Below are 14,316 nucleotides of genomic sequence, written 5' to 3'. Positions count from 1 at the left end.
GGTTTGAGCCACTAGCAAAAGTGGCCAAACTGAGGGCTGCCGTGAATCTCTGAGGCGAGCAAATCCACCAATAAGCATAGGACCCACCAAGGCAGAACTTTGTTATAGTACACATAAAGTTTGCGGATGATATCAAGCTGGGAGGGATTGCAAGTGCTTTGGAGGATAGGATTAAAATTCAAAATGATCTGGACAAACTGGAGAAATGGTCTGAAGTAAATGGGATGAAATTCAATAAGGACAAATCCAAAGTATTCCACTTAGGAAGGAACAGTCCATTGCATGTATCCAAAATGGGAAATGACTGCTTAGGAAGGAGTACTGTGGAAAGGGATCTGGGGGTCATAGTGAAACTTGAGTCAACAGTGTAATGCCTTTTGTTTTGGAGTTGATTGTGGGGAGGCTAACCCTGTGCAATCCTTGCTGAAAATGCTCAGTGACTGAATGCTGTGGCTCTGTAGGAGTAGTTTTAGGCACTAGCAGAAGTGCAATGAAGTAAACTCTAGCGCACTCAAAGGTTGCACAACTGTTCAAGTATGTTACTTAACAACACCTTTGATTTCCTATTGTGACATTCACCTTGTCTGTAATACTATTGTCAAGATAATTTCTACCACTAATTGTGTTGTAGAGACTGAAATATTAGGGAAAATGAGGAACATGCCCATATAGTTTCAAATTCAATTACTGCATAAAATAGTGTTTAAAGTATGTTCAACTCTTAAGAAGAGTGACATACAGTTAGGAATGGAGGGAATCTAAAATCACTAGGCTTGGCAGTATTAAATTTTTTTTATTGGTAGATGTTGGTAAATATCAATTTCACTGTATACAAACAAACCCACACAAAAAAAATATTTTCACCAATAATAATTAGGCATGAAAAAATTAGATATTTATTGGTTTCAGAGTAGCAGCCGTGTTAGTCTGTATTCGCAAAAAGAAAAGGAGTACTTGTGGCACCTTAGAGACTAACAAATTTATTAGAGCATAAGCTTTCGTGAGCTACAGCTCACTTCATCGGATGCATTTGGTGGAAAAAACAGAGTAGAGATTTATATACACACACACAGAGAACATGAAACAACGCCATTGTTTCATGTTCTCTGTGTGTGTGTGTATATAAATCTCTACTCTGTTTTTTCCACCAAATGCATCCGATGAAGTGAGCTGTAGCTCACGAAAGCTTATGCTCTAATAAATTTGTTAGTCTCTAAGGTGCCACAAGTACTCCTTTTCTTTTAGATATTTATTGGTAAATGTTGACTTCACTGTTGGCACACAAACCAACTATAAATGTTTCCATAAATAATAATTGAAATTTACAGGTAGGTGAAGCAAGAAAAATGCTGCTTGAAAGCTTGTTAGAATTTGATTTAAGCATATTTACTTTATATATTTTGACATGCGATCTTGACAATTTGTTTAATTGTTTAACAATTATAAAGCTTTAACTTTTTCAATCTCAATGTCTATTATCATCAAATAGTTGACTGGTCCCCTCCCATGATTTCCCACAACTGTGAAAATTTAAATCATTAAAAAATGTTTTAACCATCATTTTGAGCAACTTGTGAAAGTGAAAATTGATAAAAATTGGAAAAATGTTTGAAATAAACATTGGTATTTCCAGTGATACTATAAAAATAAAAAATTGAATTCTACCAAGCCTAAAAATAACCCCAGTTACTGGTGCAGAGTGAGTGGGGGCCAGACTTCAGAAGTAGAGTATTGTAAGAGTGCTGTAGCACACGAAAGCTTATGCTCTAATAAATTTGTTTGTCTCTAAGGTGCCACAAGTACTCCTTTTCTTATTGTAAGAGAGTTACTGTGATACATCCAGAAACAACCTCTAAACTTTAGGTGTGGCTCCCTAGATGGGAAAGTTCCCCCTTTCAGGAAGTAACCCTGGAAAGAGCTTCAGGTTGATGACGTGCTTCCTGCCTGGCAGAGAAGGTGGAAATGGCTTTGGATCTGCAGCAGCAGTGCGGAGCAGCCTCTATATCCACTTTTAATATATGCTCTGTCACTTACTACATTCATGCCAGTATGGTCATTTCCAGGATTCTGCTTGCTGTGTTAATCCACCAATATAGAGACAAAAGGTCATACAACAGTATTTTGTGGTAATGAAAGACCATAGTCCAGGCCTGTCAGCAATGACAGTTTATATTAATAAACAATGGCTAATGCAAAAGATTTATAAGACCTCTCTAAAATTAGTTAGCAAATAACATCATGCATCTAAAACCAAACGCATCTTTAAACAGTATTAGAACAGGAAAATCCTAATTTGGGAGCTAACGTGGGCATATAGCTAATAAACCCAGCCTAGTGTTTACTTGACCAGCTAACACTTGTTTCTGACTGCCTTGTCTAAACTAGGATTTTAACTGAATCACAGCCCAACCCCCAGAAGGATGACTGGGAGGTCCTCAAACCAAGGAGAAGTAGTGTGTGAGTCCAAGGAGGGCTCTATGAAGCTGGATGCTGGTGGCATGGCAAAACCTGTCTGAATCACAGCACAGCTCCATGAAGAAGTGCTGTGGAATCCCTTAAACAAAAGGAAGGAGTTGTGAATCCAAGGACCACTGCAGGAGGAGACCTGTGGGAAAGACTCTCCAGAGAGGTCAGGGCTGCAGTGGGACTGGCAGAGCTCCCTGGCACAGAGGGAATTGGGATCCTGAAGCTGCCTGATGTCCAAGTAAAGCCCCCCACTTCCACCCAAAGACTCCTGCACCTCCCCTCTGAATCCCTCTGCTCTTCGACACACCACCACAGGCCCCTGCACTCCAGCCAGAATCATTTCCCTCAGGGCTTGTCTTCAGTACCGTGCTAATTCGGTGCTGCTGCATTGAGGCAATGGTGCCAATGTAGCACACCTGATGAAGTATTACATCAACAGGAGAGTGCTCTCCCATCAACGTGATTGCTCCACCTCAACAAGAGGCAGAGGCTATGTCAGCGGGAGTGTAGACACCGCTTTAAGTCGATGTAAGTTACGTCGCTCGGGGGATTTTTTTTTCCCTGAGCAACTTAACTTACATCGACTTAAGCAGTAGTGTAGATAAGTTCCTAGTCTAACCTCACTAGAGCTGGGTGAGAGGGGACAGTTTTTCTACCTTGTGAAACTTACTGTGATTTTTTTTCTAAATTTTTCCATTCTGCACTAGGATGAAAGTGAGACCTTTTGAAGTTTTTCACAAAAAAATCAGAAAGAGACCCACTCTTACCACAGTAGCCAATAGCTTGGTAGTTAGGGCACTCACCTGGCATATGGAAGACCCAGCTTCAAGTACGTGCTTGGAATTGGGCACACCTGTGACACATTCCAGGTGAGCATCTTGACCACCAGGTAGTTTTAGTGTTTGTGTCTATGATTTAGACCAGAAGTTCCATCTTAGACCTGAGAAACCTCTCCTGACAACGTTTACTCAAAACCATATGTTGCCACAAAAAGCTGTGGTTTTTAACAATTGGCATTTGCTGATGAAACATTTTGTTGAAAAATTCCTGACCAGCTCTAAACCTCATATCCTCCAACTTTCCTACTCAGACTCCCCCAGTCAAACTCTCTTCTTTCCTAATTTCCCCCCAGGCAGATCTCCAGCAGCCAGATTCAAAACTTATTTTACTGTGAAATCCATAAATACCTAATCCTATTACATTCTAAAATAAATGTGTGCAAAAAGAAGAAAAATTTGCATGTGGTACATCAAATATTGTGTTTTGTTATTTTTAAGAAAGTGGTATGCAAACCAATAAAGTTTGGAAATCTGCCCTATTTAATACAATCCCCAGTTTTGTGGTGCCTTCAGTATTGCAGCCTTCCTGCTTAGAGCTTTGTCTGCAGATTTGATACCAGATGGTGGGGCTGTTGATATGCTATTGTAGATTCCTTACAGCATAACTAGGGTATTAGTTTCAGGTTGCTTTTGTTGCAGGCAGAGAAACATTAGTTGCTGTTAGCTGCTGTTGTGATCTAGTTACTATGCATGGTTCTGTTCATCACCTCTGGTCTCACTTCTATCTGTACATTTTTTGTGGGATGAGGATTGGTTCAGTTTTGTTGTTTCTATGTAATTTTCCATCATCGTATATTCTTTGAATTTCTCATGTTGGTGAAGTCTATAGTTGGTTTCCTTCAGTGTTTTTCTTTGCCAGAAACTGAGATGTTTTTCAAATGTCCTATTGTCTCAGATTGAGTGATTATTCTGTGGCATGTTTGCTTATTTATGAATTTTCCATCTTCTTTTTTTCTTTCCCATCGTGTAATGTTCTTTCCTGAATCTTTATGTATTCCCCAATATAACAGAGAAGCAGTGTGCAGTATCCCCTACTTCCTCTTCTCTATACACACTTATCTTTAGTTGCACTGCTGATTTACTAGATCTAGTGATAAGACCTAGTACTTGAATCTTCAAACCTCTTTACAAAAATGAATTTCCACAAAATTCCTGACAGTTAGGTAAATTTCCCAATGGGCAAAGTGACGTATAAAGTTTAAAAGCTTGATCCAATACTCATTAAAGCAAATCTCTTGATTTTTCTATCAAATTCAGTATTTAAACAGTGGCACTCTTTTTCTAACTTGTGGCACCTTAGAGGCTAACAAATTTATTTGAGCATAAGCTTTCGTGAGCTATAGCTCACTTCACTGGATGCATTTTTCCACTGAATGCATCCGATGAAGTGAGCTGTAGCTCATGAAAGCTTATGCTCAAATAAATTTGTTAGTCTCTAAGATGCCACAAGTACTCCTTTTCTTTTGGTGAATACAGACTAACACAGCTGCTACTCTGAAACCTCTTTCTAACTTGTTCTTCACAGCACCACTGTGACTTTCATTCATGGTTAAAAACAGTCCATGGATAAAGATCCTAAAGAAAAAAGGTTTTGTCCATGATATTAAATTTGAGATACTGAAAGACCATGCACAATGTAGGACAAAATATTAACAACTGATACATTTACACTGAGGTTCTTTCTTTACATTTTTGAAAATTATTTTTAATGCCTCAAAATGAGGATCAATAATTTTTGCCAGTTTCATTTTCAGAAAGCAAATAAATCCATTACAGCATAGCATGTTATGATCTTGAAATGGAAGACAGACATTTCAATTACACAGACCGCTAAAGAGAGAGTATGAAGACCTAAAAACCACTTGGTTTGAACAGCTTAGGAAACAGATCATGATAGGCACTAACCTTTAGGGAAAAGTCTTCTGCAACTTAATAGTGATGAAAACAATACAGTTTGATAGAAATTACCCTAACAACCCATAGACTGTAATAGAGAATACAATTCTCTGTGTTTTTGAACCATGTTATAGAATTCTATAGTAGAGATGTAATTCTCTATTCAAATCAAAGGGATGGTTTAAAATCCTATAGAAAGGATATAATTCTCTACTCAATTCTATAAGACTTTTCCATACATGAAATTCTCCCTCCCTACACACAGCTAACAAATGGGGTTTGGTTGAGTGTTATTTGGAGAGGGAGGGATAAATCCACCTCCCCAGGAGGTGGAATGAGAGCAGAGTGATGAGTGGCTGCTGCTGCATTCCATCTATGGAAATAGCCTCTGTGGCCACTGGGTGCTCCTTCAGTCATACGTGGGTTTTGTCTGGTGGAGCTGCATAATCACAGGTCCACACAGATGAAGCCCTCAAAGAACACAGCTGTGCACAGTGTGCAGGGCTATTTATCCTTCCCCCCCCAACACACACACAAAAACACCCCCCTCTGCATGGACTTTCCTTTGTGTATGGTGGCAGGGGAGCCACAGATCAGACTGGTCCTACTGAATTTCAGATTGAGTCCACACATGGGTGATCACTTGTCCCTTATTTAAAGGGATGTCCCCTGACCATTTTAAATATTAAATTAAAACTTATGATGATTGCATTGTATACTTGAGAGAAAAATACATAATATGCTAAGGGAAATGGTGTTCTCCTAAAATGTCCCTTCAAATAAAGCCTTGTCCTATATTTTTCATGTGGATTTCCCTTATTTCCATCCAACAACAGTGGCCACTCTATCCACAGAGAAGTTGGGAAGGCACAAGATTTGGGTATGTGTGTGGATTCTTGAAGGATCCTTTAAATCAAATGTGATGTGGCAGCTGCCCCTCATTGGCAGAAAAAGGGTTAAAAGCAGCTCTAGGGTGGCTGTGTAGGAGGCAGCCAATCGGGGCCAAGCACACCCATATAAAAAGAGTTGCAGGGCAGAGGAAGTCAGTTCACTGCTGGGAGCCCAGGGAGAAGGACTGTGTCTCTGGAGGGCTGAGTGAACTGCCAGCATCCCGGACAGAGCAGTGCTGCTAGCAGGAACCTGGGGAGTGGGAGACAGCTCCTGTCTGGCTGCTGGAGTTAGCAGGCTAAGGCCCTGAGGCAAGGGCAAAGAGGATGCTGGGGCCACGAGGAAGTGGCCAGACAATTCACTGCAGGAGCCATTATAGGGAGTGGCTGAACAGCAGACTGCAGCTCCCCAGGAAGGGAGGAGCACAGTATGTGGCACCGCCGGCGGGCTGTCACTGAAGAGGATGCTGTGGTCCTTGGAGATACATGGGCCCTAAAGCAGGAGCGACAGTGGCGAGGCACCACCCAAAGAGGGCACACTAACACACAGAGCTAATTCCCAAGACAGCCAACAAGAGGTGCCAGAGTGGTGAGTGAATCCTGTCACATCAAGATATGTCATTATTAAGACATGACTAGACTGGGAAAAAAGAGAATGTTTAAAAATGTGTTAGCTAACGCGGTTCAACTAACGTGCATCTGACCACTAATGTTGATGGATTTTAAAGATTTTAAATCCTGTTAGTTGGTTGAGGTCAACCCTTGGCTCATTCTAGGGTTAACCATGAGTGGCTAACATTTTTAAAGGTGTTAAACCCTGTCTGCATTGATGTTTTAACTTGATCTGTTTCCCTAGTCTAGACAGCGACAGCAAGTAGATAATTAAATTAACCATAGTTACGCTACATTTAGAAGTTAAATCCATCCATACAGTTCTGTATACTATTTTCAGTATGCCTAACTTAACTGATCACTTTTGAAATAGTTAGACTGTCTTTTTCTGGACTATTCACTGTGAACAATCTGTTCAAAATAGAACAGAAGAGCAATAAAACCAATCTCACTTTGAAGAACTGAACCATTATTAACGTGAGGAAGTGCCTCAGTTCAGGAAGTTAGGTGAAATGCACACTGGAAAGAAGTCTGAAGAAGATTGTCCATTTGTGTAAATCAGCAGAGCTCCATTGAAGTAAGAGGATCTGCAACAATTTACACCAGCTCAGATTTGGCCCAATATCTGCTGCAGACTTTTGCACTGGAGATGAGGGATAGAGACAGATGATGCAGAGGAGAAATGTTTGCACAGAAATTTCCAACACAATCTCTATATTTACATGTTGAAGACAAATATCAGAGAAAAATAAGAACTATCATTGGTGAGGTGTGCATATAATTTGATATTGTCTCTACTGGAGAACGCTGCACTCTTTAGTAAAAAAAGGTGTGTATCTTTGAGACACAATACCTGCTCAAAGAGAAAAGGAGTACAGCTCACTTCATCAGCTGCTTATGCTCAAATAAATGTTAGCCTCTAAGGTGCCACAAGTACTCCTTTTCTTTTTGCGAATACAGACTAACACGGCTGCTACTCTAATACCTGCTCAGACATTTTTCATTTATCTTCATGGTGATTCATTAGAATGATGTGAGATTTGAAGTTGAAATAACATTTTCCTACTGGTTTGCTCACCTCTCCAATGGAAGTGAGAGGAAGAGCTTCTGTATTTATGTTTAACCTATCTTTCTGCTGCATGTTGAAGAACAAGTGTCTGGAAAATAGTTGCACACCAAGCTTAACACAGGAGAAGCACTACTTTTCATGCCATTGTACCCTTCAAATGATGAAGCCACTGCTGGATGTACAATGGATGTACAGTGGAGATGCTGGAGGAGTTCAGTGGAGCAAAGCATGCCTAACTAACGTAACTAACAGTGATAGAAGTATCAAAAACTGCTTGGAACCTATGGCTGCAACCAGAACTCCAGCCCTCTCTATAAATCTAATCGATTACCAAAGCTACGTTCTAACGAGGACTGAAATGACTTTCTGCTCATGTCATGTTACCAGGAGAGCGCAGGCAGAAGGGTGATGTACAATAATTAGAAAAGTAACGATCGATTAATCAATCGATCCTCATGACCTGCCTGCGCACATAACCAAGAATGGGAAAGGGAAATGGAGATGATTAAGATGAATGACTGTCATTCTGGCCTGGATCCCAGTTGACTCTTTGTGAAAGTTACCTAGTGCCACAGTGAACAAGGGAGAGCATCTCAGGGGAGCATGAAAATGCTGGATGAGGCAACCAAAAGACAGCCATATGGGAAAGTGGGGCCATGTATTAATATTTGTCATGGTAGGATTCTTTGTAAAGGACATAGGCCACATCCTCACCTGCTGCAAATTGGTGTGAACATTGTTTTGTTCCTTGTAGCCATATTACAACTATTATAAAACCGCCATAACAAGGATGGTCATCAACTGTTTTTTACCTGCAGTGTTGAGAGGGCCTCTAAGAGCCACAACTCAGCAAGTGGTAGTGGTGATCCTGATTCAACAGCATCCCAGTGCTGTACATTTGATTATGAATATAGGAACCTAAGTAGTAGTAGTAACAAAGAGGCCTTCTGGTCCCAAATGTCTGCCTAATAGTCTATACATATTTTTAGTCTATTCACTGCTTAAATGAGCATTCTTAATGTTGAGCATCACCACGCTAATGTTTAGGTGCCTCAGAAATCACTGGGATTCACAAAGCCTGAATTAAGTACCTAGGCTCCCTATACAATGAATGGGGAAGAGATACACAAAAGCCAACGTGCAAGGTGGCTCCCTGCCTAAACTAGGCAATGGGATGTGCCCAGGTGAGGGGTATGTCCTAAGACCTGATCCTCTCAGGGAGTTCAGTGCCTAAGGCCCAGCTGTAGGGAGGCACCTTCTCTGCTATCGATTCACAACTGCAATCCCTTTCTTGGCATTAGAGGACTATGCATTTTAGCAAGGAGGTGGGTTAGGGGTGGGAGGACAACAATGACCTCACAACTTTTAGCCCAGTGATTAGGATACTCATCTGGGATGTGAGACCCCCAGTTCAAGGCCCCCCTTCACCTAAGGGGGAAATGGGATTTGAACAGGGAGCTGTGACCTCTCAAGAACATGCCCTAGCTACTGAGCTATGGACTATTGTGAGGTTGGGCTTGCTGTGTCTGCTGTTGAAGCTGTTCCATTCTGAAAGAGTCATTTGGGAGAGAGAGCAAGAGCATGAGTACAAGAATGGCACTGCAGCCTGGTGGTTGGAGCATTTACCCAGTATGTGGGAGACCCAGGATCTGCTCCCCTCGCTCCAATGAGTGGGACTTGAACCAGGGGTCTCCCACATGCCAGGTGAATACTGTAACCATTTGATTAAAAGTTACAAGAGAGCACCTGCTTGCTTGCTTATAAAGGCCCAATCCAGTAGGCAAACTCTAAGCATGCTTTTCAGATTAGGCCTCCTCCCCAGGTGAGTTAAGTAGAGAAATACCTATCTTTCTCTGGTTTGTTCATTACTCTTGGGGCTTAGGTGTCCATATGCCTAAGTGAGACTGCAGTGTGCAGAGGAAGAAACATAGGCACCTAGGGAATTTTTACTGCAAAAATGTAGATGCTGAGTGAGTTTAGGCATCTACGGGTTCAGCAGTAGCTGAGCAGGGCTCTTGTGAATCCCAGTAGGGCCTGATGCTGGGATTTAGGTGACTAATATGGAAGTTAAGTGCCTGAGTCCTTTTGTGATTCTAGCCCTATGTTGTTTAGTTTTCCCATCTCTGAAATAGGGATTATAATACTTACACAAGTGCATTGTGAAGATTTAATTATGTAACACTCTATAAGGCGTTATTAATATTGTCTGCAAACCACAAATGTTTATTAAGGGCCCAGTGACCAAATTGCTCTTTGAGGTCTTCAAGCTGTTTAAGTAGGGAATATATATTGTACAAAATGAGAGGGAGTTATAGATTATCCAGTAATAAGGACAAGCCACGTTCTGCTCTCATTAGTGTAAAACCAGAGTAACTCCTCTAAAAACTATGGACCAAATTCTCATATGATATAAATAGATACAAACTCTAATAACTTCTGTTGAATTGCACTCATTTAGATCCGCTGAAGATCTGGTTCAAAGGAGTTCCTGGATCTGACTTATTACTCTCTTGTCAAAGGTACAATATATTAGATAAATCATTATACTTCTTTCCCTCAGAGAATGAAATGCCATCCTTCATGAGCTTCAATAAGCAAAGAGATTTAAAAAACTAAACCTATGCTTAAGGCTTCAATAACTCCTTAAGACAGCACTTAAAATTCTAACAGCTAGTCTTAAGAATCCTCCTTATATTTGTGAGCAATAATTAAGCATTTAAACTACACATATAGACCATCTATTGTGAAAATAGTACACCAGAGGTTTTTGTGGAAAGATTTCCAGATATAGGTGGCTGGAATCTTCCCCCCTCTCTGCAAAAACAGCAGAGTAAGACTTTAGAGATTTCAGTAACTATTAAGTTTCCTTCAGTGGTGGTCTTTAGAATGTCAGAACTCCCTGACCTGGGTTGAAAGCTGAGATGGTTGAGGCTGGACACACAAAGGGAAGGTTCTTCCATGCAATAGACAAAAGACTGGTGTCCTCCCTCTGGCTTTTTCACTCAGAAACTGAAGCAGTTCATATTTCAAGAAGTATGTCCTATTGGATTAAAACCATTCCACTTTGGAGCCACATGAACAACGGACTGAGGCTTACGTACCCAAAGAGTTCTGAGAGGGTTTTTTTCCCCCCTTTAATTCCAGCCATGCACACATAGAGGTCAGTGGGCCACCACTACTTGAAGAAATGGCTTAGTTCCAAAGCGTGCATAGTTCAAGAAGCTACATTATTGCAAGAGGCCCGTAAGAAGCCTGCTTGTTGTCAGAAACTGCCACTGCATACATTTCAGCCTGTTTTTATATCTTTCTGTCTGTAATTCCCAGAAAGGGATAGTAATTAGCCATAACAATAACACCCAGCAAATGATGTCTCCCACAGAAGAAAACAATCTGGACAAAGTCCTGATAACGTCCATGTCAGGTCATTCTCAAGGCCTCTAGCTCCACTCCAGTACAGCACAGAATTTCCCTAGTATGGATCTTTTATTTAGGCATCCATTTTGTGAAGCAATATTGATTTTTTTTTTTGAGGTTTCTCTCTAACACAGAGTTCCAGGCTTAAAAGAAAAATCCTCATGGAAGCAAACCAAAATACCATGGGCTTTTAAAAAAGTGTTATTGTTGAAACATAAAATATAAGAATGCCCTGGAAGGGAAGCTGTCATTTTAAATCACATTTTCTAAAATCACATTTATGCAGGGCTTTCAGCATATTCAGCCATGCTTAAGAATGTCTAAAACTTGGATATGGCTGAACCAGTTTCTAACTCCGTTTAGCTGGGCAGTATGGAGAGAGACAACATATATAACTAGGTTAAAAAACCATGTCTCTTTAGTTTGTGTATTCTGCTACAGAATAAAAGTGACAAGGTGGGGAGGTAATAGCTTTTACTGAACCAGCTTCTGCTGGTAAGGGAGACAAGCTTTTAAGCTTGCACATTTCTTTTTCAGCTCTATGTAAGCTCGAAAGCTTGTCTCTTGCACCAGCAGAAGTTGGTCCAATAAAAGGTATTACCTACCCCACTTTGTGTCTCTAATATCCTGGGGCCGACCCAGCTACAACAACACTGCATACTGAACAGAAGTGACTCTTGGAATTGCAAGCAGCCTTGCAAGCATCTACCATGCTTGTAACATACCTCCACATGCAGTAGTTCCTGCAGTAGTGCACACACATTGCCAAGTCTTGTGGTAAGCAAGGCTTACCTCTATTGTATCATCAGATCATTCTCTGCCAGTGCACAGAAAGTGAGGTAATTGAAGCTGTCCTGTTGAAAGGGATCCTCCCAGCACATCCCACAAATGGTTCTGCAACCCTTCAACAATTATTCTGTGCAATTTGCAACATTCCTTTACCTATTATTTTCTGTCTTTGAGTCAAGCCTGTAATTTCACAGGATAGGTATCCACAATGCAGAGAGAGTGCTGTATGTGGACGTGCCAAAAAGATTTAAACTAGCCAGCACGTCGAGTATGGATGCACTTCCCACTACAGGTCACAATGGTTCAAATAATTATGAAATTCTTTGCTGTAGAAAACACACTGAAGTCAGTGTGAGTTATTTGTATTGTGCAGTGGGAGAGTAAAGTCCTTGGGATAACATACATTATTAAGGTTGTAGAATAGCCGCCATGTTAGTCTGTATTTGCAAAAAGAACAGGAGTACTTGTGGCACCTTAGAGACTAGCAAATTTATTGGAGCATAAGCTTTCGTGAATGCATCCGATGAAGTGAGCTGTAGCTCATGAAAGCTTATGCTCCAATAAATTTGTTATTCTCCAAGGCGCCACAAGTACTCATATACATTATTAACCCTGTAACAACAGTTCAGTTCCATCTATGCTAGTCTGCCAAACTTTGTTAGAACCCTGTTGGGACACAACCATGTTTGAACCATGCTTAAGTATTATTGTTAAATGTAGCTGCCAGCACTGTGTAGACAGGCCTAAGCTGCAAATGTCAAACTTCAATAGTTAGTGAACATTATGGAGCTTTCTTTTTAATGTGCATTAATTATCACTGGCAAAAATAGTTGCCACAGTTGACAGTCTGTTAATGGATGTGTGCTGACAAGTCTGGCAGTCTGATGGTTGATAAACAGGAGCTTGGAGGTCAAGGTAAAATAATGGGTCAACACCAGAGCTGGAAAAATTATAGAGTTCCAGCAGTTGTGCAGAAAAAATGAAATTTGTCAACCTAACTGTATGTGATGACAGAGTACTTTTCTCACTACCCTCTGGTGACATGACACCTCATTCTAGGGGAAACCAGAATACTTAATCGTCATAGGCATACTAACCCTAAAATATATTGAACTTTTAATTATGCCTGTGGTGAAGGATGAGTAATAGGTATTTTGGGGACAATGCTCCCGCTTGGAATTTACTATTGAAGACAAACTGCATTTAGGAATTTTCAGAAGTGAGGTGAGGATTCTGAATGAAAACACCGTATTGCAACCTCTATCATATTTAATTACGTGCATTAAAGCTTTAGCTTCTTGTCATTTCCATCACTATCCATATAAGAAACTCTGTATTATGGATGAGGTTTTAGGCATCTGCATTTACAAATTAATACTATCCAAACACAATAAATTGTAAATGTCAACTTCAAAACATTATATTTTTATGAGAAAATCGTTTAGGTGAGCAAGCTCATGTTTTGGGAGTGGAAAGCATGGGGGGGAAGCTGAAATAAGAATATTACATTATCAGACTGTCAATCTGGAACTTCTTAAGCACTAAATTAACATGAAAATCACTTGCTGATTTGAGATTTCTAACTGGTATACCTTATAAATTGAACCTTCTCCTACAGGGTTAGTTTGGGTACTCTGTCCACTGTCTAGCAGTGATAGAAATGCTAAAGCTGGAGCTACTTTTATTTCACAGTTTGAGAATAGTTATAGAGCTGGATCATAGGACTGTACCATTAAGGGTGATACTTAGAATCATAGAATATCAGGGTTGGAAGGGACCCCAGAAGGTCATCTAGTCCAACCCCCTGCTCAAAGCAGGACCAAGTCCCAGTTAAATCATCCTAGCCAGGGCTTTGTCAAGCCTGACCTTAAAAACCTCTAAGGAAGGAGATTCTACCACCTCCCTAGGTAACGCATTCCAGTGTTTCACCACCCTCTTAGTGAAAAAGTTTTTCCTAATATCCAATCTAAACCTCCCCCATTGCAACTTGAGACCATTACTCCTCGTTCTGTCATCTGCTACCATTGAGAACAGTCTAGAGCCATCCTCTTTGAAACCCCCTTTCAGGTAGTTGAAAGCAGCTATCAAATCCCCCCTCATTCTTCTCTTCTGCAGACTAAACAATCCCAGCTCCCTCAGCCTCTCCTCATAAGTCATGTGCTCTAGACCCCTAATCATTTTTGTTGCCCTTCGCTGTACTCTTTCCAATTTATCCACATCCTTCTTGTAGTGTGGGGCCCAAAACTGGACACAGTACTCCAGATGAGGCCTCACCAGTGTCGAATAGAGGGGAACGATCACGTCCCTCGATCTGCTCGCTATGCCCCTACTTATACATCCCAAA

The sequence above is a fragment of the Dermochelys coriacea genome, chromosome 3, assembly GCF_009764565.3.
Source record: "Dermochelys coriacea isolate rDerCor1 chromosome 3, rDerCor1.pri.v4, whole genome shotgun sequence".
NCBI lineage: Eukaryota > Metazoa > Chordata > Testudines > Dermochelyidae > Dermochelys > Dermochelys coriacea.
Note: the sequence above shows the minus strand (reverse complement) of the source record.